We start from the raw sequence: 22,695 nt of genomic DNA, 5'->3' as shown, positions 1-22,695 counted from the left end.
CTCGAGTAGAGTGTGCTCTTGGCTTGAAGGGTATTTCTCTCTTAGCAAGAGTGTAACAGAGAGTGATGCATTGAACAATCCATCTAGATATAGTGGACTTTGAGACTGCATCTCCTTCTCTTCCTGCTGCCACAGAGACAAAGAACTGATCAGTCTTTCTCAGTGGCCTAGTCCTTTCCATATAAAGCATGACAGCTCTGCGCACATCGAGTGTATGCAGGCTCTTTTCTCCCAAATTGGAAGGGTTTTGAAAGAACGTTGGTAGTTCTATTGACTGGTTGACATGGAATTTCGATATGAATTTTGGTGCAAACCTTGGGTGTGTGTGCGTAGAACCACCTTATCTTTGTGAACTGTTACGAAGGGGTCTAGAATAGAAAGAGCCTGTAGTTCACTTACTCTCCTAATGGAAGTGATAGCTATTAGGAAAGCAGTCTTAAGGGTGAGGTCCTTAAGAGTTGCCTTGTGCATGGGTTCAAAGGGTGAGCCCATGAGCCTGGTAAGTACCACATTAAGGTCCCAGCTGGGAGCTGGTTTTGCTATCGGAGGGTGTATTCTCTTTATCCCCTCCATGAAGGCTTTGATAACTGGGACTTTCCACCATGACACCTTAAGTTGAGAGGTGGTGTATGCAGAAAGTGCCGCTAGATGGACTTTAATAGAATTGAACACTAGACCGGAGTCCAGTAAACGGGTCAGGTAAAGGACAATTTGTGTGGGAGAGCAGTGGACTGGGTTGATGCTCTTACCTCTACACTAGATGACAAATCTCTTCCACTTGCTAGAATAGCAGTGGCGAGTGTTGGGTTTTCTAGCTTCTCTGAGAATGTCCATGCATCTCTGAGGGAGTTGTAAATGGCCAAATTATATGACCTCAGGAGCCAGGCTGCTAAGTTCATGTTCTGTGGGTATGGGTGTAGTGTCTTGCCCTTGTCCTGTGACAGCAAGTTGTACGGGCAGGGCAGTTTCACTGGTGGGGACAGGGACATCTCCATCAGGTGCGCAAACCATGGTTTGCGGGCCCACATCGGGGCTATCAGTATTATGGTGACTGGTTCCTGGTGCATCTTGTGCACTATCTTGTTTCAGCAGAGGAGTCGGAGGAAAAGCGTAAACAAATTTCCCTGACCATGGTATCCAGAGACCATTCCCCTTGGAGCGGTTCTGTGGGTATCTGGAGGCGTAATCTAGGCATTGTGAGTTCTCCAGAGTTGCAAACATGTCTATTTCTGGGAAGCCCCATTGTGTGAAGACGTCGAAGACGATGTCTTCGTGTAACCGCCATTCGTACTCAGAGGGAAGTCTCTGCTGAGTTCGTCTGCTAGCAGATTGAGTTCCCCTGGTACATGTTGTGACAATAGGAACATGTGTCTGAGAACCCACTTCCAGATGTTCTGAGACAGCTTGGACAGTCCTGGAGAGTGAGTGCCCCCTTGCTTGTTGAGGTAGTACATGGCTGTGGTGCTGTCCGTGAGGACCATCACTGTCTTCCCTTGTAGGTGTGTCTGGAAGGCTTTTAGTGCCTTGAACACCGCAAGTAGCTCTAATAAGTTTATGTGCTTGGAAGCTACGCTCGGAGTCCAAACTCCGTGAGCAGTCTGATGGGATAGGTGAGCCCCCCATCCTGTGAGGGATGCGTCTGTGGTTAGAGTGGCTTCCACTGCGGGGGTGGCGAATGGTTTCCCTATTACCAGGTTTTCCTTCAACCACCACCGTAGCGAGAGAACCAAGGCCTGCAAGACCACCACTAGATCGTCCCATTGTCCGCTGGCCTGACACCACTGGCTGTTGAGCCACTCTTGCATTGGGCGCATGCGCAGGCGCGCGTGAGGTACCAAATAAATACATGACGCCATCTTTTCTAGCAAGCGCATTGCTTTGCGTACCATCACCTCTCGACCGGCCACATATTGAGGGATCTGAAACAGCATATTTTGGACCCTCTCGTTGGAGGGGAAGACGAGGCCGTCCTTTGTTCGAATTAGAGCTCCTAGGAATTGTTTGATTTGGGTGGGGTCTAAGCTGGACTTCTTCTCGTTGATGGAGAAGCCCAGTTGGAACAAATGGTCTACTGTCTTCTGGGTGTTTGAGAAGCATGTCTCGTAGGACTCCCCTGTTATGAGCCAATCGTCGAGGTAAGGGTATGCCGGTATGGACAACCTGCGCAGGTGGGCCGCTGCCAGTGCCAGTACCTTCGTGATTACCCTCGGTGCAGACGCTATGCCGAAGGGTAGCACTCTGAACTGGTAGTGTTTGCCCTCTATCATGAACCTGAGTTATTTTCTGTGCGCTGGCAACATCAAAATATGAAAGTATGCATCTTTCATGTCTAGTGTTGTCATGTAGTCCCCCTGACATAGCAGGGGAATTACCTCCTGTAAAGTTACCATACGTAATTTTTGTGGTTTTGTTTGCTGGGCGCAGATCTAGTACAGGGCGCATGGTTAGGTCCTTTTTGGGTACAAGGAAGTACACTGAATAAATACCTTCCATTACCTGAGATAGGGGCTTGACCTCTATTGCTCCTTTCTGTAGCAGCTGTTCTACTTCTTGCAGGAGGATGACGAGGTGTTCTGGTGACAGGCGTCGTCCCCTTGGAGGTCTGTAGGTGGGGGACCGATTGAACTCTATACAGTACCCGTGGGCTACGGTTGACAGTACCCACCGGTCTGATGTTATTCCCTCCCATGCTGATAGGAACAATGTTATCCGGCCCCCAACCGGAGACGCATGGGAGGGGACCCGAACCTTCGGGTCATTTGGTGTTACTTGCCGGGGTGCCTCTGGGGCTGGAGCCCCGGCCTCTGCCCTTGCCACGGCGTTGTCCTCTTTGGTTATACTGGTTACCGGTACCCTGATTAGAGGGCCAGTTGCCCGCAGTGTAATGCTGTTGCTGCTCCTGCTGTTGGCCACGAAAAAAGCACTTGTTCCCAAATCCCGGCCTGTTTGGAGGCTTTGAGATTTGGTCTAAGGTCTTTATGGTGTCGAATTCTTTCTTCGCATTTTCCAGCGCGTCGTCCACTGCCCTTCCAAAGAGATTTGAATCTTCTATTGGCTTATTAATGAGTGACGCCTGCGTCTCTGCCTTGAAACCGGAATTGCGAAGCCAGACGTGACGCTTCAGCAGAATTCCCTGCACCAAAGAACGGCCAGCAGTTTCTGCCGCATCAAGAGTGTTCTTAATGATGCTCTGGTTGACCAGAGCTCCTTCTGTAACTGAAGCCAATAAGCGAGTTCTTAGAGGTTCTGGGGCTTCTTCGATGTCCTTCTTAAGCTTTCCCCATTGAGCATCAGCATAGCTTGCCAACAATGTATTATTATTGGCAATCCTAATTGAAAACGCTGCCGAGGCGGAAATTCTTTTGCCCAAGGCATAAAGCTTTTTCCCTTATTTATCCGGCGGGTGCCTCGCTGGTTGACAGTGGAACCCCAGCCCTCTTCCTTGTGTTTAGTCACCACTAAGGAGTCTGGGACTGAATGACCCCTGATATATAATGGGTCTGACTGAGAGGGTGAGAACAATTTCTCGATTCTTGGATTCACCCCCCCTTACCAGCGCGGGGGTGGACAGCGATGGGGTGATTTGTCTCTTAACCGAGGCGAGGATAGGAATAGTTTGACTAGTGGGAGGTTTTTCTTTAATAATCCTTTCGACGAAATCAGTATCTGGGGTGACCTCCCCAGTTTCAACTTCAAAATGCGCTGCTGCCTTCCTAAGTAGCGCATTGAAGGTGGGCTGATCGTCTACTGGAGATGGGTTCCTGACCGGTGTGGTCTGAGGAGAAGAAATGTCTATAATGTCGGGGTCTGTAGACCCTGATGGTGACTGCCAGGGCTGTGAGCCACCTTCACCTGGGACCTCCTTGTAGCCCTCCTCACCTATGTTAGTGTCATCATGAAAACCTTCTTCTTGTTGGTCTTCATTATTCACAAACTCATCCTCTACCTGGAAGTGAGAGTCCTCTTCAGTTAGGTCGTAAGAGTTCATGTCTTCCTGTAGGGGGTTAAAGAGCTTTGGGTATTTAGCCCATGGCCCCTCCTGGAGAATCTCCCTTGGCCTCTTGGGTGTCCTATTTTCTGGGATGGCCATGAACCTGTCTAGCTTGTCCATACATGACTGGAACCTCTCTACAGTCCAGTAAGGTAGGCCAGAGCGGTCTGGGAGTGAAAAGGGAGTTTCCTCTCCCTGTAGTTGCTTATTTCTGTCCCTTAGCATCGAAGATAGAGTCCCTTCGCCTTCTGAGAAACCTCCTCGCTGGCTAGGGTCTTCTATCGACGGTGGGAGCTGTCCGAGCCTACCCTCCGGCGTCCTCAGCGTTTCTTTGGCCTTGTGAGCGGTTTTCGACGTATCACCCGCCGTCCGTCTCTGGCCGTCTTTAGAAGCTATACGCGCAAGGCTTTCGGCGATCAGCTTCTCCGTCGAGGGATCGCTCGATGTCGCGCTAGGCAGTGCCGAGTCTTTACTGGCAACGTACGCACTCTTGCAAGGCGCTTCGTCTGAGGATTTGGGGTTAGCGCCCTTATCTACAGAAAGCCCAGTCGCCGGTCGCGGAAGCGGTGGCTTGCGACCCTTACGGTCAGCGGAAGATGCCGGGGGACCCGACGTCTCCGTTGACGCTATGGCTGCCTTCGTCTTTGACTAATGCGTGCCGTGGGGTATGTGTTTGTGTTTTTCTGTGTGCGTCCTTGTCGCCAGGGTGTTCATCCCCATAAGTGGGGCGTGAGCCGGGCTCGTTGGGGCCGGGGACGGACGACGAGGAGCGGGGACGCTCCTTCGAGAGGTCTACAACCTACGTTGCGGAGGCCGTGTAATCACTGTCCTCATCACATTCGGCGGCGGCGGCAGCAGCTGGCGAGGAGTCAGACCTAGACATTGCATAGGCTGCCCACCTTTTGACCCTGCGGTCCTTTAAAGTTTTGGGTTTAAGTAACTTACAGGCTGCACAGCCGTCCTCTTTGTGATCGAGGGGCAAGCAACGGTTACACCGTTTGTGCTTGTCCTTCCAGGTAAACTTGCCCTTGCAACGCGGGCAAAACCTAAAGGGCGTCCTCTCCATAGCTGAGGGCATGAAATGTGATTACGACCTCGAAAGAGAGGGAGGGGAAAGAGAAAGACATTCTCAGAGTGAAACAAAAATGACCAATAACCCCACTCTCCCTACTGTGTTAGGCCGGCGAGGCCAGGCCACGTGTTCGGCAGCGCCAAAGGATCTCCTCCGCTCGTCCCTCCGTCGAAGATCTTGCTCGGCAGAGAACAGCTTGGCAGCTACATCGAGGGAGGGTTCTATGTGTTAGTTAATAATAATAAACGACCAAGGGTCGAGGAAATGATTTCGCAATGTCTCTCGAGGAGCTCCACATAAAGGCGACCGGTAACTGGGCGGAAAAAAACAATCTGAGGGACCTCGATGCGTGAGGGGTTGTGGGTACACTGCACGTCACTATAGGGATAGTGTTACAGACACGCCTTGTCGACGTCCCCTTTTCGACTACGAAAAACAAAATGCAATACTCCGCAGTGACCACTGGATGTCGGACTATGCACAGCATGTGATTCTAAGCAGATTAACAAACATCAGAAATACAGTTCTACAGTGGTACCACAACTATTATCAGTTCTCATTAAAGTGCATCAACTATACTGTCAAAATGTCACACAGATCAATAAAGAGGAAACCAGCAGTAGCGAGAGGAAGGAAAGCAAGATGATTGAACAATTGGTAGAATGCTGCCTCCGTACCACTAGACACAGTTCTGTGTGGAGATCCCCCCACACTTGGGCAACCTGTAGAATAAAGATACAAGCCCAGTCCATATATTGTTCACACTAGACTTCCCAATAGTTCTGCAACCCCAAAGTACCTGGCGTTGTAGCGTTCCTCATCGGGGAATCAACGGCCCTTCTTGAGTGCCCTCCCTTTAAGGCAGGAGTCACGGGTCGAACGTCCGACGGAGAACAGGTTGACCTACGACGGTGAAGTGGCAGCTTCGTTCCTAGCAGTGCTCGTTGACAGGGAAGCGTAAACGTCCTGCAAGGAAGAGGCGTGCGGGGCACCTCAGTGTCAATAGTTCTGGACCAAAAAGAGTTTGAAGAACTGTGGCCCAGCAAGGGCGTCGAGCCGTCGCCGTCTCTGTGGTCTTTGGGTGGCGGGAAACCCACCGGCGGATGTTTCTCGGCGCGTCGACGGTCTGGCCTTCTCCAGCTGGATACACCGGCGACGATGTGGACGAGCGCATCCTTGGATCAATGAAGTTCTTAGGCAAACGGGAGCACGGCGGCTCCAGTCGGTGACGGCGGTCGTTGACAGTGGCGGACAACAGTCCTGGCGCTTATCTTTGTGATTGCGCGGTGGTCCCCGTCTCAGGTCGGCAGCCTGTCGAAGGTCTGTCTACCAGGGAGCTTTGGCAAAGATCTGCTGGTGCACAATGGTCCCTCGTAGCTCGGGAAAAGGGCGCCTTACCAGGTCCTCTCTGGGTCAGTCCTTGTAGACACAGCAGCTTTCAGATTTTGAAGGAGAGCAACAGCAATTCTTCTCGTCCAGCAGGGCTTCAAGGTCAAGCTTCAGTTACTCCAGTTACTCGTCGTAGGGGACTTCAGCTTCTGAAAACGATTCCTAGAAGTGAGAGGTCCCCAGATATACTGTGGATCTCCCATTCATTCCTCGGTCATACTCAAGCATCCAATCACGACTAAGGGCATTCAGGCAGGCAGTGTACTCGGGCCATTCACTTCTCTCCAGACACTCACAAGTTATGTGTATTGGGACAAGTACCAAGCCATTCAACACTCCACACTGCATTCATACTGGTTTCGGGCAGGGCGGTCTCAGTCACTGTCTTAAACACCAGATACTAGACACCCATAACACAGAATGCGTATTTGTCACACACTACATTCACCCAGGTCCCACCCACAGGCGTACCCACAACATACGGTCATTGGGAAGTCTCCAGCCAGTCTGGTCAGCACTTCCCCACACTACCATATATGGAACTTCCACCCAACAGCCAGTCAGGGTGAAGGGACAGAGTCAGGGCTTCCCGGGACTTCGGGAAGATCAAGTTAACAGGCGATGGAAGGCAAGAGGCCATGGGGCCATTTTGTCTCCATCAGCAATCTACCGATTCCAATGATAGGGCCTGGGCATCCCGAAATGGAAGACGCTCAGGGCACCAGTCAAACAGGTCTGATTTTTCACCTGGAGCTGCCAGTCCAAAATGGTCCGATTGCACAGGGACATGTCTAAACAAATGATATCCAGGTAACAAAGTCACTCCACTTTACCATAGCCATGTCAGACATGTGACTAGAGGACTGAGAAATGCCTAGTAAAAGTGGTGGAATGCACACGGTCAGGTTTCGTGGGATTTGGATGAATGTGGTGGAATGAGGATATGATTAACATAAAGTATGGTTTGGGCCTTAACTTTCTGTGCAGAGTGTGGAAAGCTTCCCAAGTCAAAATGGAGAATTCCAAAAGGATCAGTGATTGGTCAGAAGTAAAAGAAAGGCATTGTTGGAACATTCTAAACCGCCTTTCATTGTCAGAAGCCCAGCTGGAAGGTCTTATGTTTGAAGCTCTTAAGATTTAGAAAACTTTAGTTAGGCCCTTGTGCCTAAAATTAGTTATTTGGACCAGGAAAGTGTTGGAGAATTAAGAAGAAACTTAGAAAACGTTCCTGTGAAAGAAAGAAGCAAGCTAAGTGAATTCATTATCTTTTATGGAATTTTTTGATTTTCAAGCAGGAGTTAAATATTAATACCATTAATTAACTTGTTTAAATAGTAGTTCATTTCGTTCTTTCAAGAATTTATTTTTGAACTTCTAGAACTGTATTTAAATTTATTGAACTGCGTCACATTTTTTGCACCTGGCAAGTTGGAGTGTGGAGGTCTGTTTATCATTTTAGCGTCGTGTGTTTTTTCGGCCGTATAAAAGATTATTGAGTATTGTACCATTTGACGGTAACAGTGCTTTTCTTAGCGTCGGACTAGCGTTAGAAATCTTACACTGTCTGCGCAAGTGACAGTGTGGTAGCCATGCGACTCCGAGGCGTTATGTTTAATTTACTAACATTTTAACCTGGCGCGTGATCATCACTGGGCTGCCTCTTCAAGGATTAGTGTCCGGAACTGAGGAATTTCTTCTTTCATGTTTGAACAATTCATATTAAGAAGAGTGGAATACTATTCCCTTACGCATGCGCCCATGCCAGTTTCATTTTTGAACTCAATTCCTTGTTCATGTGCGCTTCCATTTTAGAAGGAGTAAACAATATCTTCACGCATGCGCATATTCTGGTTAAAGGAACGCTTCTTTTATGAGCGATCTTCTTTGCAAGCAAAAGATCCAATTAATGAACACTTTTATATATTCAGGAAACAAACAATTTTAAATTGAATAGCCAGAGTGTCATTCTTGGAATTTGTGTTGAAGCTAGAAACCAATACAAACTACATGTATAATATTTCCAGCGGGTTGTTTGGGTAAAAGACATTTGAACTGCTTGAAGATTAACTCATTAAACAGAGGGATTAGCAGTTTTTCAAAACCGAATTGAAGAAATTAGTAAGAGCATCTGAGACTCTATTTTTATGTTTTCTTCAGTAGAATTCACACACGTCCTCTACGTTATTCACAGAGGATAATCAGGTATGGTGGCGTGTTTATTTACTTAAATTTATAAAGAGAAGTCAGAGCCAAGGAATTCAAAGGTTGGTGACTAAAGTGAATTTGTTGTTATTTTCACCAACAGGTTGACAGAAAAAGAAGCTGAGCAAAACCTGAAGTTTATTATTTTGTCCCATTTTCCCCCTTTCCCTTGGGGGTGCTCTCAACTGAACTGTTTGATACCAGTTAAGAGGTTACCATCCAAAGGGGACTGCGGGGGTTCAACAGCTTCCGGGGACAACATCAGATTTGAGAAAGCCTGACAGGGGCCATTTTGTCTCCATCAGCAATCTACCGATTCCAATGATAGGGCCTGGGCATCCCGAAATGGAAGACGCTCAGGGCACCAGTCAATTCAGTACGGAGCTGCCACCAGCCCGTACCGTGCTCTGTGGGCCACACACAGGTGCCCAAAAACATACACTAGGGGCACAGGGCTGTACCCCTACCCATGGGTGACATAAGGGTATCCCATGGGTCTGTTTACCAACCCAAATGAGAGAGAGCGGCACCGCCAGGAGTCCCACATGAACTCCTGCGCGGAAAACACAACATAACACACGATAAAAAGCAGTAAAGGACAAGGATACGGGAGCCCTGTCCCTCCGATGCATATCCAGCATCACACAATGCTCTCTAGATGATAAAAAAAATAATAATAAGGCAACAGAAGATGACGATTATGGCAAAGTCAAAGAAACAGGGCATGAAAGGCCCATCTTCATCCCGAAGCGCTGTAACTGCAGGGGAATGCATCTGGTCACACCGGCAAAGGCTGTGCGTCTTCCCAAGTCACAACTTGGGATGGCGGCCAGTGCAGCAAGGCAGCCCAGACAGGAGCAGGTCAGTCGACGGGGTGGTCTAGGGACACTTCCAACAGCTTCCAAGGTCAGAGTCCTTGAGCAGTGTTTGAGAGTGGCTGTTTTCACTGGTCAGGGGTTGAAGCACAGATGAAGGCCTTTCAGGAGATCAAAAAGAACAGGGCTTCACCGGGGCTTGGCTGGAGACAATGAAGGTTGGCTGCAGTGACTATCCATGGGTCTTCAGTAGGATGCTCCTCTTCAAAAGGATTTTTGGCTCAAAGGATGATCTAAAGAATGGCTGCAGGAGGTGTACTCTTATCTAAGATTCGAGCGGGAGCTGTCCCCGAGTTCACCAATAGCAAACATCTGCACCATTCAAACCTAGAAAGGGCTGTCCAACTCCCAGGGCCTCCACATCTGGCCAGCAAAAGACACACTTTGGCCCAACTCCCATTTCCTGGCCAGACAGTCCAAGCTCCCATATGTGGTCACAAGCAGACACCACCACTTTGTCCAAGAATGCAAAGGCTTTGTCAGGGAAAACGCTTACCAAATCTGGCACGAGAGGCCAGGAAGAAGCCAAAAGTCAAGATGGCCAAAGGACAAGACACGATCTCTTAGCATTGCCATTTTGAGAGAATATGGTACTCTAAAAGGCATTATGAAGTAAAAAGCAAAAGTTCAAACGAGAAATCTCCCTGGACTTTTAAGCCAATGGCACTGCTGAACACAGCTTTTGTTTCGAACATACACAATAATATAACATTATAGTTAGAGTTAAATATGGGGCCGGTTCTCACAATCAGTTCACTATGGCAAGAATTAAAGACTTAGGTTAGAGGGATTGCGATATTCCCATAATTCCAGGTGGAGGGAACAATTAGGAAGGGCAAACAAATGAGTTACCTCCCCGTAATATTCTTTCTTTTGATAGAGATGAAAATCGGAGACCATCTCCAGGAGGAAGGAAGTAGCAACGTCACCTTCTCTTGGAGAATACCAAATAGGGAGACTTAACTGATCATGCCTGTAGCTCAATCACCTACCTAGCGCAAGTGAAGGCAACAAGGAAAATCACCATAAGGGTGAGCAATCTTAGCAAACAAGAATGGATGGCCGCTAACGAAAGGCCCATAATAAATAAGAACACTAAATTCATGTCCGAAGACTGATCAACAAACTGTCGTGGGGGACATGGATTACATAATTCCTGCATAAATTGCATGACCCTGGGGATCGTGAAAAACAAGCCATGCTCTGGTGTTATCTTGAAACCTGAAAGGGCAGCAATACCCCTTCAGAGTTACAATCTGTTCCAATACCGTCCGTGCCAAAGAAAGCAGAAAATCCAGAACACAGGTTGTGGAACAGGTAAAAGGATCCAGACCCCTCTCCCGGCACAATGGATTTGGTGGTGGGTATTAAGATGGAATTCTAGAATCTGGCCTAGTGGACAGATTTTAGGAGGCCATCCTAGTTATAGTGAACAGAGGAACTCAGAATTTTGCGAAAACCGAATCAAGGTAGCAATGGAGAGCAGTCAAGGCTATTCCCAAGAGAACGTGAGTGAGGTCAGTGGTCCACACAGTCAAGCACTCAAGCACTCAATTTAGACCTGTAAGCACAAAAATACTCTATTCTAGGCTAAAAAAACACACAAAAACTAAAGAAGCAGGCGATAATATCAAACAACACTCAATTATAAACACATAATTCTTATAAATGCTTTCAATAACTTAATCAACAGAAGAAGGTAAGTGACGCAGTAAGATGAACCAAGTCACATGAAATAGGCTCTAGCTTCATAAGTCCAATTCCTACGAAGAGGGCTGCCTTGTGCCCAAAGGTCAGAATGCTTCTCCCCAGAAAGTGTCTAATGTAGGTACACTTTACATGTTGGTGAATGTTCCAGAGAAGACATGCAACAAAGTTACAGGTAGGTAAAAATGTATTTCTAATGATCAGCAAGCAATAGAATATTCTAAGGAAAACAGGGGGTGCAAATGCTTGGCGTTTACTTACTCAGACTCTTGATTTTCCCAGAGGACTAGATGGCTTGGCTGGGGGTCGCTGGAGATAGGTTTTTCTGCTGTTGGTTCCAGTGAGAGGTGCCAAGGAGCTGCAGGTGCAAGGATTCTTCCGATCGGGGCCAGGAACTGAGTGCAACCCTTCACGATGGAGAAATGCAGAAAGCACTGAAGCAGACCTCTTTAGGACACTTCACAAGATGGGGGAAGGTGAGTTACACCGACGGCAGGCGTCCTTCCACTCACAGTTGAAGACCTTCCCGAGCAGGATCCCTTGAAGTTTGGAGGCTGAAATTCGACAGAAAGGCAACTTACACCACAAGCTGGTGGCTAACAAAGCTCCTGCTGCGAATGCAGAACAGCAACGATTCTACTGAAGTAGTCGACTGGAGAGCTGGTCAGCCTACCGGGTGGTCCAGGAACACTTTCGAAGGCTCAGGACCGTTGGATCCAGGGGATGAAGCACTCCACAGGGCCTTTGCAGATCAGGTAGTAAAACAGGGCTCATCGGGCTAGACACAGGCAGGGATGCTGGGCCTCTCCAGGAGTCTCCTTTGGATCTTCAGTCAGCTGTTCTTCTACGAGGAATTCTTGGCTCCATACCTGATCTGAAGAAATGGCTGTAGGAGCCCTCTTCTCCAAAATATAGCCAGGAAGCAAGTCCAAGCCCACCAATGGTAAGGATCTGAACCATTCAAACAGCCAGTAGTTGTCGAACCAGGGACAACTATTGATTTCACTCATGCAAAACACTTAGACTCTTGGGCGCCACAGATGTGGAGTGGGACTAAAGAGAGTCCCAACCGTCCTGGGCCACACACACACAAAGTTATCACTAGCTCGTAAAAGCTGGGGCGCACTACTCTGTTGAGACCAGCAGCCTAACGGTCCTTTGAAAAGGTTCTACGTGTAGCAATAGCCGTAGCCAGCACCCCAACTTTACAGTAAGATATTGCAAGTAGACACGCAAATTAACAATGCGTATAGCAGACCACAAAAAGTTTTGGGAACAACTGGACATTGCAGAGTTGTTCAGAATGATCCGGCTTCTATATTTAAGAAGTTCTATTGCTCACAATTTCCAGTGATTAACGACTGTAATGTGGTAACTGTTAAATTTATAACAGTAAGAAACCCCATGAGGACTGTTCAAGAGTTCGAACCCAACGCTAGAGAAACAGATGTTAAGAAGTTTATGCTTATGACACAGTGAATGTTCAAGAATTTGATCACCTGATAAATTTACCCTACAGTTTATGACAATCATTTGGGAATGAAACATGTCAGGATAAATTACTGTGAGATTGGTTGCACAGTGACCTCAAAGCATTTGGAGCAAAGTGACTAAGTTGCGTTTAAGAACCCTAGAGTGAGATGAAGGGTTCGATACTAGAAATGAATATGTTAAACTGTGTTAAATGCTAGTAACATTTACTGTGTCTTTTTATTCTATGTTTCTTTTTGTGTTTAATTTTGGTTTTTGATCGATTTGTTCTTTTTCACATTATCATTTTTTATGACAAGAGGTTTACTTTGGGAATTGGTTGTGCTTTCATTGTTAATTTGGTTTTCAATTGTTTATTCACTCCCCCTTCTTTCTTTAGGTAGTTTTTAGTACCATTGAGTGTATGAATTGTTTGTTATATGTGGATTACGTTTTTAGAAGAAGTTTTGTAATGAAAGATTATTTATTTATGCTATTAAGTTGATGATTAGAGCTCGGTTTTCAGTTGGGTCCAGAACATTGTTCAATAACCTTCATAGGGTCCCGGAGTGGGTTCAACCGATTAGGGTATAGTCAAGGACAGGACTTCTTTGTAGAGGTTACTTTGTTTAAAAGTCCTGTCCTCTTATTTTGACCAAAAAAAACAGTCCTCCAAGTATTTAGGCTTTCCTGGGCAAGCGCATGACCTTATATTGGATTTCCTGGAAAGGGAAGAAGAATGTCGAACAACAACATGGCCAAAGGATAAGTGATAATCTTGTTCACTAGCCATGCGCAGTAAACATGAATGTGCACACTACAAATAACACAATAATTGTAAAAATATAATTGCTGCCATCAGGGCGTCTTTAGGCACATATCAAAGTAACCAAAAATCCCAAGTGTAAAAGACTAAGGTGATACAAAATTATTCCCATTGCACTGCATTGTAAGATGCTGTGTGAAATGTTTAAAAGTTACCAAAAAGGTAAACAGTAAAAAGGCAAAAGGGAAACAGTTTCCCAGTACTGACAGTCTGAACAAAAGGAGCAACAGACCAGGGGAGTGAAGGTGAAAGCTTAACTTCCCTGTAGAAAAGTCAGGACAGGTTCAAAAGCAAAAGGTTTGGTGGTCCATAGAACATTGTGGGGAAACTTACCAAAAGATACATCTTTCCTAAGGGTGTGCCTTCTAGCATAGAGGAGCACATCCAGTTGAGGTTTCGATCGAGGATTCTTCCTTCAGATTGTCATGGACCCGAACAGGCGTAGTCTCCTGGGAAGCAGTGGTATGGCAGGGATCAGCGGGAATGCATAGGTCAGGTTGAAATCCCACTCGACTGTCAAAGCATCCCCCATTGCTCCCCTGTCGTGGGAATTTCCTGCAGTAGAAACACCTGCACATCCTGTTCATACTGGAAGCAAAGAGTCCCCATCGGCAGAATACCTCCTTCAGAACTTCCTGACAGTGCCCCCACTCATGGGAGGCTGACGTCTGTCTGCTCAAGGCATCCACAATTACTTTCTCCCTGCCGTCCAGATGATCTGCCATCAGAGACATGTTGTTCTCCAGAGCCCAGAACCACAGTCACATTGCTTACCTGCACAGAGGTAAGGAGCCCACACTACCTTGTTTCTTGAATTAGTGCATGGCAACTGTGTTGTTCATTGGGACTATCACAGTCTTACCCTGTGTCAAATGAAGGAAGGTGACCAAGGCCATCCTGATCGCTCTCAACACTAGTAAATTGATGGGCTCACGGCATTCAGACTAAGACCACAGGTCGCTCATTGTTGGATGTTGGAGGTGAGAGCCCCAACCTTTCAGGAAGGCATCCGTGACTAGTGTCAGTTGGGGCCAGGGTTGTCTAAAATAGGCCCATTTCAATAGGTTGTCTCATTGAGACCACTGATCCGCTTCTCGGGACACTTTTGCAGAGAGCTGGATTAGGTGCACCCCTAAAACTGACACCATCGATAACTGAGAAGCCACTGAAGCGACTTTGTGAATAGCCGGGCCTCTGATGCAACAAGAATACAGAGACCCAGCCAGCGCAAGGCGGCTGAGGATGGTACTTTCTGTTGTGATTCGATGACATGGACCATCTAGAGATGTTCGCCACTCGATCCACGGACAGAGAGGCCCTGCTCAGGTGAGTCCTCAAGTCTGCTGCATTGAAAAAGAGAGACTGGAACGGTGACACCTGAGAACGCCCAAAGTTCAGGGAGGAGCCAAAGCCGTACAACAGGCTCACATTCGGTACAAGTGTGCTGACGCCTAATCTGAGGAGCGAGCTTAGACAAGCCAGTCATCCAGATAGGGAAAGACATTAACGCCTTTTCTTCTGAGGTGAGCCGCTATCGCTGCCAGTAGCTTGGTGAAGAAGGTGCTGAAGAATGACCAAAAGGCAGGACCTTGAATTGGCAGTGGCAGTGCCCAACTGTGAATCTCCAGTATTTTCTGTGCCTTTTGTGACTGGGCCCATGGAAGTGGGCACCCTGACGATGTAGTGAGTGAGACCAGCCCTACTGCAGGTTGAGGGATTGAAGGATCTGAGCCACAGTAACCATCTAGAACTTGGCCTTGCGCGAGTACAGGTTTAACAGCCACAGAACCAAGGTGGGGCGTAACCCCCATCCTCCTTCGACACTAAAAAATAAGTTGAGTACAAGCCTATACCTTATTTTGAGCAGTGCATTAGATCGATGCCTCCTTTTGCTAGAAGCTGACAAATCTCCTCCACCTGGAGGTTTACACCCCCGAAGCAAAACTGGTTGGCCAGGGGATGTTCTGGAGTATGTGGAGCAAAAGAGACACAGCATTCCTTGTGAATGACAGTTAAGACCCAGGCATCGGAAATGGTAAGAATGCATCCCCTGAACTGGGAAATTCTGACTCCCAAAGAGGAGGACTGGTGGAAGGCCGATTCACAGGGGCTTCACACCAGGGCTGCTGAGGGCACAGCAGAATCTGATAATCTACTTCTGTGTGCATCTCTGCCCTTACCCTTATTTTGACAATGCTACACTTGTTTGCCAGAGGGAGCGTAGGTTCTGAGGGTGTAGGCTGTGAGGGATGGAAAACGCATGCCTCTGCTAGTAGGGGCGCAAGTTGTTGTTTCTGGACCACTGGGCCCAAAACCTATGCAGGCTTCTCAGAAACATGGAATTTCAGGATGGACTTATTGGCCTTTGTCCCGAACAGATTGTTGTCATCAAAGGGCATGTCTAGAATTTTGGCTTGGAGATCCTTGACAATGTTCCAATGACCATTATCCTATTTTATTTTATTGTTCACTTATTAGATTGGAGGATCTGCCTCATCGCCATCTTTCACCAGGGTTTTAAAACCATCCCTCCCGTCATCTGCAAGGATGTGCTCAGCCTCCTCTGAAATCAAAGACCAAAAGAACGTTTTGGCCAAGGCACAGGAGGGGTTGATGGATTTAAGGCCTATAGTCTGCCTGAAACAAAAGCCTCGTTACCCGAGGTATCCAGCCTTTTGCTCTCCCAATCTGTTGGAAAAGAGGGGAAAGACAATGGGGCTCATTTTAAGTTTGCCGGTATCCCGCCGGTAAATCCGGTGGGATACTGTCAAACGGTATTACCGTTCTTGCTGCCTGATATACCAGTATTACTGCCATATTACAGGCAGCAGGAATACCAGTAAATCCCTATCTGCAGTCCCATGGGACTCCATGGGTCTATTTGCCAGTATTACTGGCACCAGTGATACCAGTGGCAGTAATACCGATTGGTTTTTGCCAGTTGTTAGGGAGAATTATCTCTTTAGGCTGAATTTCCTAACCTAGTGAGTCCCCCAGCAGCTTTGCTGGATTTCTGGAGTTTGTTTTTTTCCTCCTGCCAAGAGTGAGACTTTTTTTCTCCCACTCTTGGACATGATTTATGGTATTCCTTTGACTGGTAATGTGTTTTATGGGCTATGGGGTCCTTTACTCCATAGGGTCTCATGTGTTTTTCCTATGTGTGTTACACAGCACCCTCCATGCAGTAACACAGGGGTGTCATAGTGACACCCCACCATAGACTCCATACCCTGGGACTGACTACTGTCTCCCAGGGCATGTAAAGTCACCATTGGCTTTACTAGTCCCAAATTATTAACAGAAACCAGTACAAACCATCATATTGTGGACTTACTGGTCGGGGCAATTCGATTGCCCTGGGATCTGTTAGTCGAGGGGGCAAGTCTCCATCCCACCCGATTGAGTTTTGGCTGGTGGCAGTGGAAACTATTTATATTCGACCGCGAATATTTCCCTATGGGATTTTCCCATTGTTCGAGGCTACCAACTTTAATTATTTAATTCTCATAGCCTAGAAAATACCGCCGGTTTATTTAATTAAAATTAATTCTCCGGTTGGTATTTTTTGCCAAGACTCGATTCTAAAATGGCGTTTGTGTTCTCTTCTGTGACTCCAACCCAAGTCGAGTCCTTTGTTCCACTTTTTGGCAGGCTTCTCCACAGAAGCCTCCAAAAGTGGTGCCACTCTGTCTGGGTACCACAGGGGGTGTGGGAGGGGGTTTAGGCACCCTGGACTGAGTTACCTTGGTAACTCAAGTCGCACTCTTGTGTGATTGGCCCAAGTGGTGAGCCGGCCAGATCACCACTTAGCATGTTTGAGTGACAGCTAGGCTGAGTGAATGGGGGTTTTCTGCATAAAAGCAGGGCTTTGGGGACTGGAACTTCAGAAGTCGCCACAGGACCTGAGAATCCGACGAGGGAGAAGCTGAGCCGACCTACCACGACGACACCACCGGTGGAGTCCTGTAGAACCGACTCACCACTTCCCGGCGACAGAGAAGATCTTCCAGCTGGAGAGGCTTCTTCCCCTGACTGGTGGGCACAACCAGTTTACCTTTCTTTCTTCGCACCCCAGCCCGGTTTGTGGTCGAACTGCCCGTGCCAAGCACCCCGGCAGCCGGATAGCCACTCACCACTGAACCGCAAATCACCATACCGCTCCTTGTACCTGAGAAACTCTGCGGCTGGTTTCTTCCCTGGCAGTGCAACAGACTCCTGTCTTCCTCCACGACGAGATCCTCTCTTCCCCCGCACGAAGCACCGACTTGCATCCGCTGCCAGGAACAACTGCCCCCGCTGGAGCGTTCTCACCACTTTAAGGTACCGTGTCCGCCAGGCCTCCCTTTCTAAAGATTGCTACAAGGTAATAATAACCCCTTAACCTTCTGGACTGGGCTGGCCGCCTTGACCCTCTAACTTGTCCCTTTCTCTGATCCAACTCCTTTTTGAACCATTACAAGACTTTTGTGCACTGCAACCGTGTGACCTTGGACACATTTCGTTTTGATCCTCTTAAAGCGGATCCGGCCTACTGACTCTGAATTCACGGTTTTACTTTGCCTTCCTCTCTTGTTATGTTCTTGTAAAAGTGTTGGGATCTGTTTCAATGTGTTCTATGCTTTTCTCTCCCTTTTTAAAACGAACTATTAGAGTGCCATCTACGTTAAGCGCTCACCGCTGTCTGAAAATAAATGGGGTTTTACTTAAGACTTGTCTAATATTCTTTTAAGGGAGTGTATATCTTTTAGTGACCGTGTTTTTGAATTGCTTACTATTAGTCCCTGTGTGTTTTTCTAGATGTGGTTTTAAATAATTATATCTCTTTTACGCCAAGCCCTGGTCAGTGTTTACTTGTTCTACTGTGTTCTCTTGACCTATTGTGAATACTCTGTATACTGCCTAACTCTTCTTGAGGGAAGTCTGACTGCTCAGCCAAAGCTACCAAGTGAATCTGTGTGATACAGGCTGCTACCAAGTGGGTTTACTGCCAAACACCTGTAGTCCTAAATCTTTTGCAGTGGTCCCAGAGAGAACTGCACAGGTTTCTGCCTAACACCATTGTTTGCCTGATTTACCTCCAGTTCCTGACAAATCCGGTCTGGAAAAGTGCCAGTAAATGTTACTACCAGCTCTTTTTTTCCAGACTGGCAAACTTAAAATAAGCCGGAATAGCTTTAGGTTTGTGGGGACTGCCTTGTCAACTAAACTCTCTGGCTAGGCACAAGAACACAGAAATAGTGGCTCAGAACAGGCCATCTGCCCATCTGCGCTTCTTGGCTAGATCATCGTCTACAGTTGAGAGTGAGCTCAGTTTCAACCCTAATTCCAAAACTGGTGCTTCAACTTCCGTGTTGAAAGGCAGTAGGGCCTCCCTCTCTCTGGGCCCTCATCCAGAACATTGGTCAGCTCGTATTGTACCTTGGGCCAAGAAGGGGCAGATAACCCTATGATATCAGCCACCTTAGCTATCAGGTGTTGAAAAGTGGCCAGAGGCTTACCTGGGGTAGGAGCACGGAGTATATCTAATTCTGAATGTGTGTCCAGAAACGTTGCCTCTTGCAAATCAATTGCAAAACCCACCAAGTCTCCTTCTCTATAAAATTCCTCTGGGAAATCGCTAAATTCCCTGGGGCAAAGGGGTTCCAATCCCAATAGGATGGGATCACCCTCATAAATGTCTTCCATATGAGACATAAATGCATTGCTAGGAAGCAGAGCATATGCCTGAGGAACTTGGCTTGGAAGACTGAGCCGTGCGACCTTTAGGAGGATGCTTGTCCGTTTTCACTGTCGCTGAGCCAAACGGTATACGACTACGCGATTTAGCACAGTCTGTTAGCTCGCACGAGCGTGGTAGCCTTCGATGGCGCCAGCAGGCCTGAGGCCAAAGTCGTTGGGACCTTGGCAAAGATGTGGAGCATCTTCAGCCAGGAGGCCTCCCATTCTTCACAGATCGAGGATTGGGTGGGGAAAAGTTACCCGTGATGCCTGCTCCTCATAGGATTCCTTGTGGGGACTCTCAATGAGGAAGAAGAAGAATGATGTTTAAAACATACACCGGGTGAAAGAGACCTCCCGCGTGTCATGCTGCTCTCTGAGGGAATATAGGCAGATTGTGTTAGGATTGGAGATTGACATCTAATGCCCACAGTAGATGCAGGGTTTACAACCAGAGGACTAATGTATTTGGCATGGCATGAAACAAGAGAACTTCAAATTGAAGCGATATTCTTGCAGCGAGCAGAGTGCACAGAAAAAAGGAACTAGGGCGTGACTCTCGCATCGGTGTGCTGCTGCAGCCCTGCAACATAGGGTAGACACTATGTATTTGACCTCTGATTTGACTTTGCATCTGTGTGTTGCCGCCACCCTGCAACATGGGGTCAGGTCAATGGATGTGATCATCATGTACTTCTCCTTTGCACTTTGCGTATCATGTATTACCTTTGCACATTCCACAATGTTGTAATGCACTTCTTATGCTTCCTATCCTGTAACCTGAAGCACTGAAACCAATCTCTTAAGTTTAAGCGCCTACATACCTCAGGGTTTTACGAGCTATACAAATACAAGGTCACTGGGTGTGCTGCCTTAATATATACTGGCCCCTATGTCATGTTCAGCATGAGGAACGTAGAGGCTTCGGGCGGAGCAGGTGATGGCTGCGCTTTACCCCCTGCACTGGGAGATGGACATTATAGATGAGGATACAATGGGAGGAAATAGTCCATTAGAAATAACATACTGTCAAGCCAAATTACACTGACTAGTTGGGGTATACTGAGCTTCCCACCACAGCTGGACTGGCCAAAATGAAGTTCTCCATAGATAAATAGCGCGCAACTGCAGAGTGCAAATTAAAATGTAGGACTGCCCTGCCAGCTGTTAGGCACTATGGGGCAGGTGAATGGCCTGTAAGAGTTTTATCACGTTTGCTTATACAGGAGTAAGTGAGTGGATTATTTCTAGCAGGGAGGCTTGTGTTGTATGTGGAAGTACAAAAGATAAAAAATTTCTTCTGTGATTTTTATTCAGAGCTACATGAGCAATATGACATTAAGCCAAAGGAAGAAATACACACGCTACAGGATGAGCTTCCGATCACTCTACTTTCAAATTAAACACGAGTCCGGTGGGCACGCTCAATTTCTCTCGATGAGATATTACATGCCATGGATGATCTGCCTAGTAGAAAGGCCCTGGATTCCAATGGATTATGGGTGTAATTCTATACAATATTTTGGACAATCTTGGATCTGTGCCTGTTAAAATTGAGGGAGGAGTAATTCTGGAAGTTAGTTCTTCCCTCCATGCTGCACAAAGCAATTATTATGTTGTACCAAAGCCAGGCAAACCTTGCTTAGGAATGTGGCTCGTATAGACCCTTTTCTCTTATTTCTTATTAATATTGATGAAATGCTCTTTGCCAAAGTGCTTGTGAATTGGGTATGGCCATATATGGGTCACTTAACATATCCTGGCTAGATTGAAGGTGTAGAATGTGGTGGCTACCCTAGACGCCCAGAGGGTATTTGGTACAGTCATTTGGAAATTTCTCATTGCGGTCCAGAAGTGCAGATTCGGCCCCAAGTTCGTATCATATTAAGCTATTGAAAATGTAACCCACTGCAAAAGCATGCACCAACAATATGCAATCTACATACATTATCTTTAAATAAACAACATCCTGTTTAGAGTAAACTGGAACCCATTATGCAAGATACATTTCGGTTTGGGACATGCTTATCCCTACATATTAATCGCGCTAAGCCACCTGTGCCTTGACCCTGGTGAGGGGGGTGAGGGGGGTTCTGTGACATTTCAGCTGCTTGTCGGAGGGTACCTGGCTCTTTACATGATGGGTGAAAGCAAGGAAGGGTCAAAAAGCATGGTTCTGCACCAAGGTATAAGGCTGTTCAAGAGTCCAAATGATTTGTTGGCTTCGTACCAAACAGGTTGTTCCCCTGAAACGCCATGTCCAGGAGTTTGGAACAAACGCCCAAGGTCCTCATCAAAGAATACTGGAGCAGAACAGACCTAGTACTCATAGCGGTGGCACACAATCAGCCATGTCCAGCCAGGTCAGAAATGATTTTCTTTTTTGCTGATTTCCTCCTGTAGACTTCTATGGGACACCCTTTCTTTTTGCTTTGACTCCTGACCTTAATTTCTGGAGGTAACTAAAGCCTTCTGCTTTATTTCCCTTGCTTTGTGCTCATCTTTATGGTGGGACTGATCAGCCCATAAGACTATCAGTGCTGATGTACTATGGCCAGGATGAAGCAGATCATTCCACCAGTTGGTCCAAGGACACTTCTGACGGCTGCAAAGGCAAGGATCCTAAAGCAGGGATTGCTCCCACCTGTCCACGAGCCAGAGCACTGACATGGATCTTTCTGATATCAGGCAGAGGAGCAGGGCTTCACTGGAACATCCCTACAGTTGATGCTGGTCAGCTGCAAAGATCATCAGCGGCTCATCGTAGGGGTCTTGGCCTCAACAATGACCTATGGAATGGCTGCAGGAGTTTTTGTATCCAGGATTTGGACTGGGAGCACACCTGTGTACACCAATGTTAAGGATCTGCACCATTCAAACTGGCTGTGCCTATTCAATCAGGAATAGCCATGGGCCGCACAATTTGACCAACAACAGACATGCAGGCACCAGGATGTAAACTGGGACCAGACAGTCCCAGCCCTCCCATCGGGCCACACACACACAGACACAGACCACTCAGCCAGCCCGCAAAAGCAGCAGCTTTCCCAGGCAAAGGACATTTTACATAAGGCCATTCCGGTCTGAGTGTGTAGGAAGAAGGCCAAGGAACAACATGGCAAAAGGACAGGCAAAGATCCTGTGTCACGGCCATCTTGCAGTTATAGCCTGACTTCGTAGACATTTGCGGAAATTGCAAATGTGCACGAGTAAAAACTTAAAAACAGGGTAGGAAAATATTTGCGGGCACCAGCCCATCCTGGACATATTGTATTTTTAACTCAAAAGTTACAAAGCGAGTTATAAAGATACAAAGTATCCTAGACACACTTCACCTTAGGGTGTTGTGTGCAGTTGTAAAACTACAAGAAATCCATAGAGAGAGAGACAGTCTCTCAGCACTGATAGTCTAATGGATTGATCATTCTCCCAATACAGATGGGAA

The 22,695-nt window shown here is 47.2% G+C and overlaps 1 protein-coding gene across 4 annotated transcripts in view; it reads right to left on the bottom strand.

The window, feature by feature from the left end:
* USP40 (ubiquitin specific peptidase 40) overlaps window positions 1-22,695 on the bottom strand; it is a 2,045,603-nt gene that overhangs the window by 797,114 nt on the left and 1,225,794 nt on the right. The window lies entirely within an intron of this gene.

Source organism: Ambystoma mexicanum, chromosome 9 (genome assembly GCF_040938575.1).
Source record: "Ambystoma mexicanum isolate Mex_15411 chromosome 9, UKY_AmexF1_1, whole genome shotgun sequence".
Taxonomy (NCBI): Eukaryota; Metazoa; Chordata; class Amphibia; order Caudata; family Ambystomatidae; genus Ambystoma; species Ambystoma mexicanum.
This window is presented reverse-complemented; position numbering and strand designations above follow the sequence as displayed.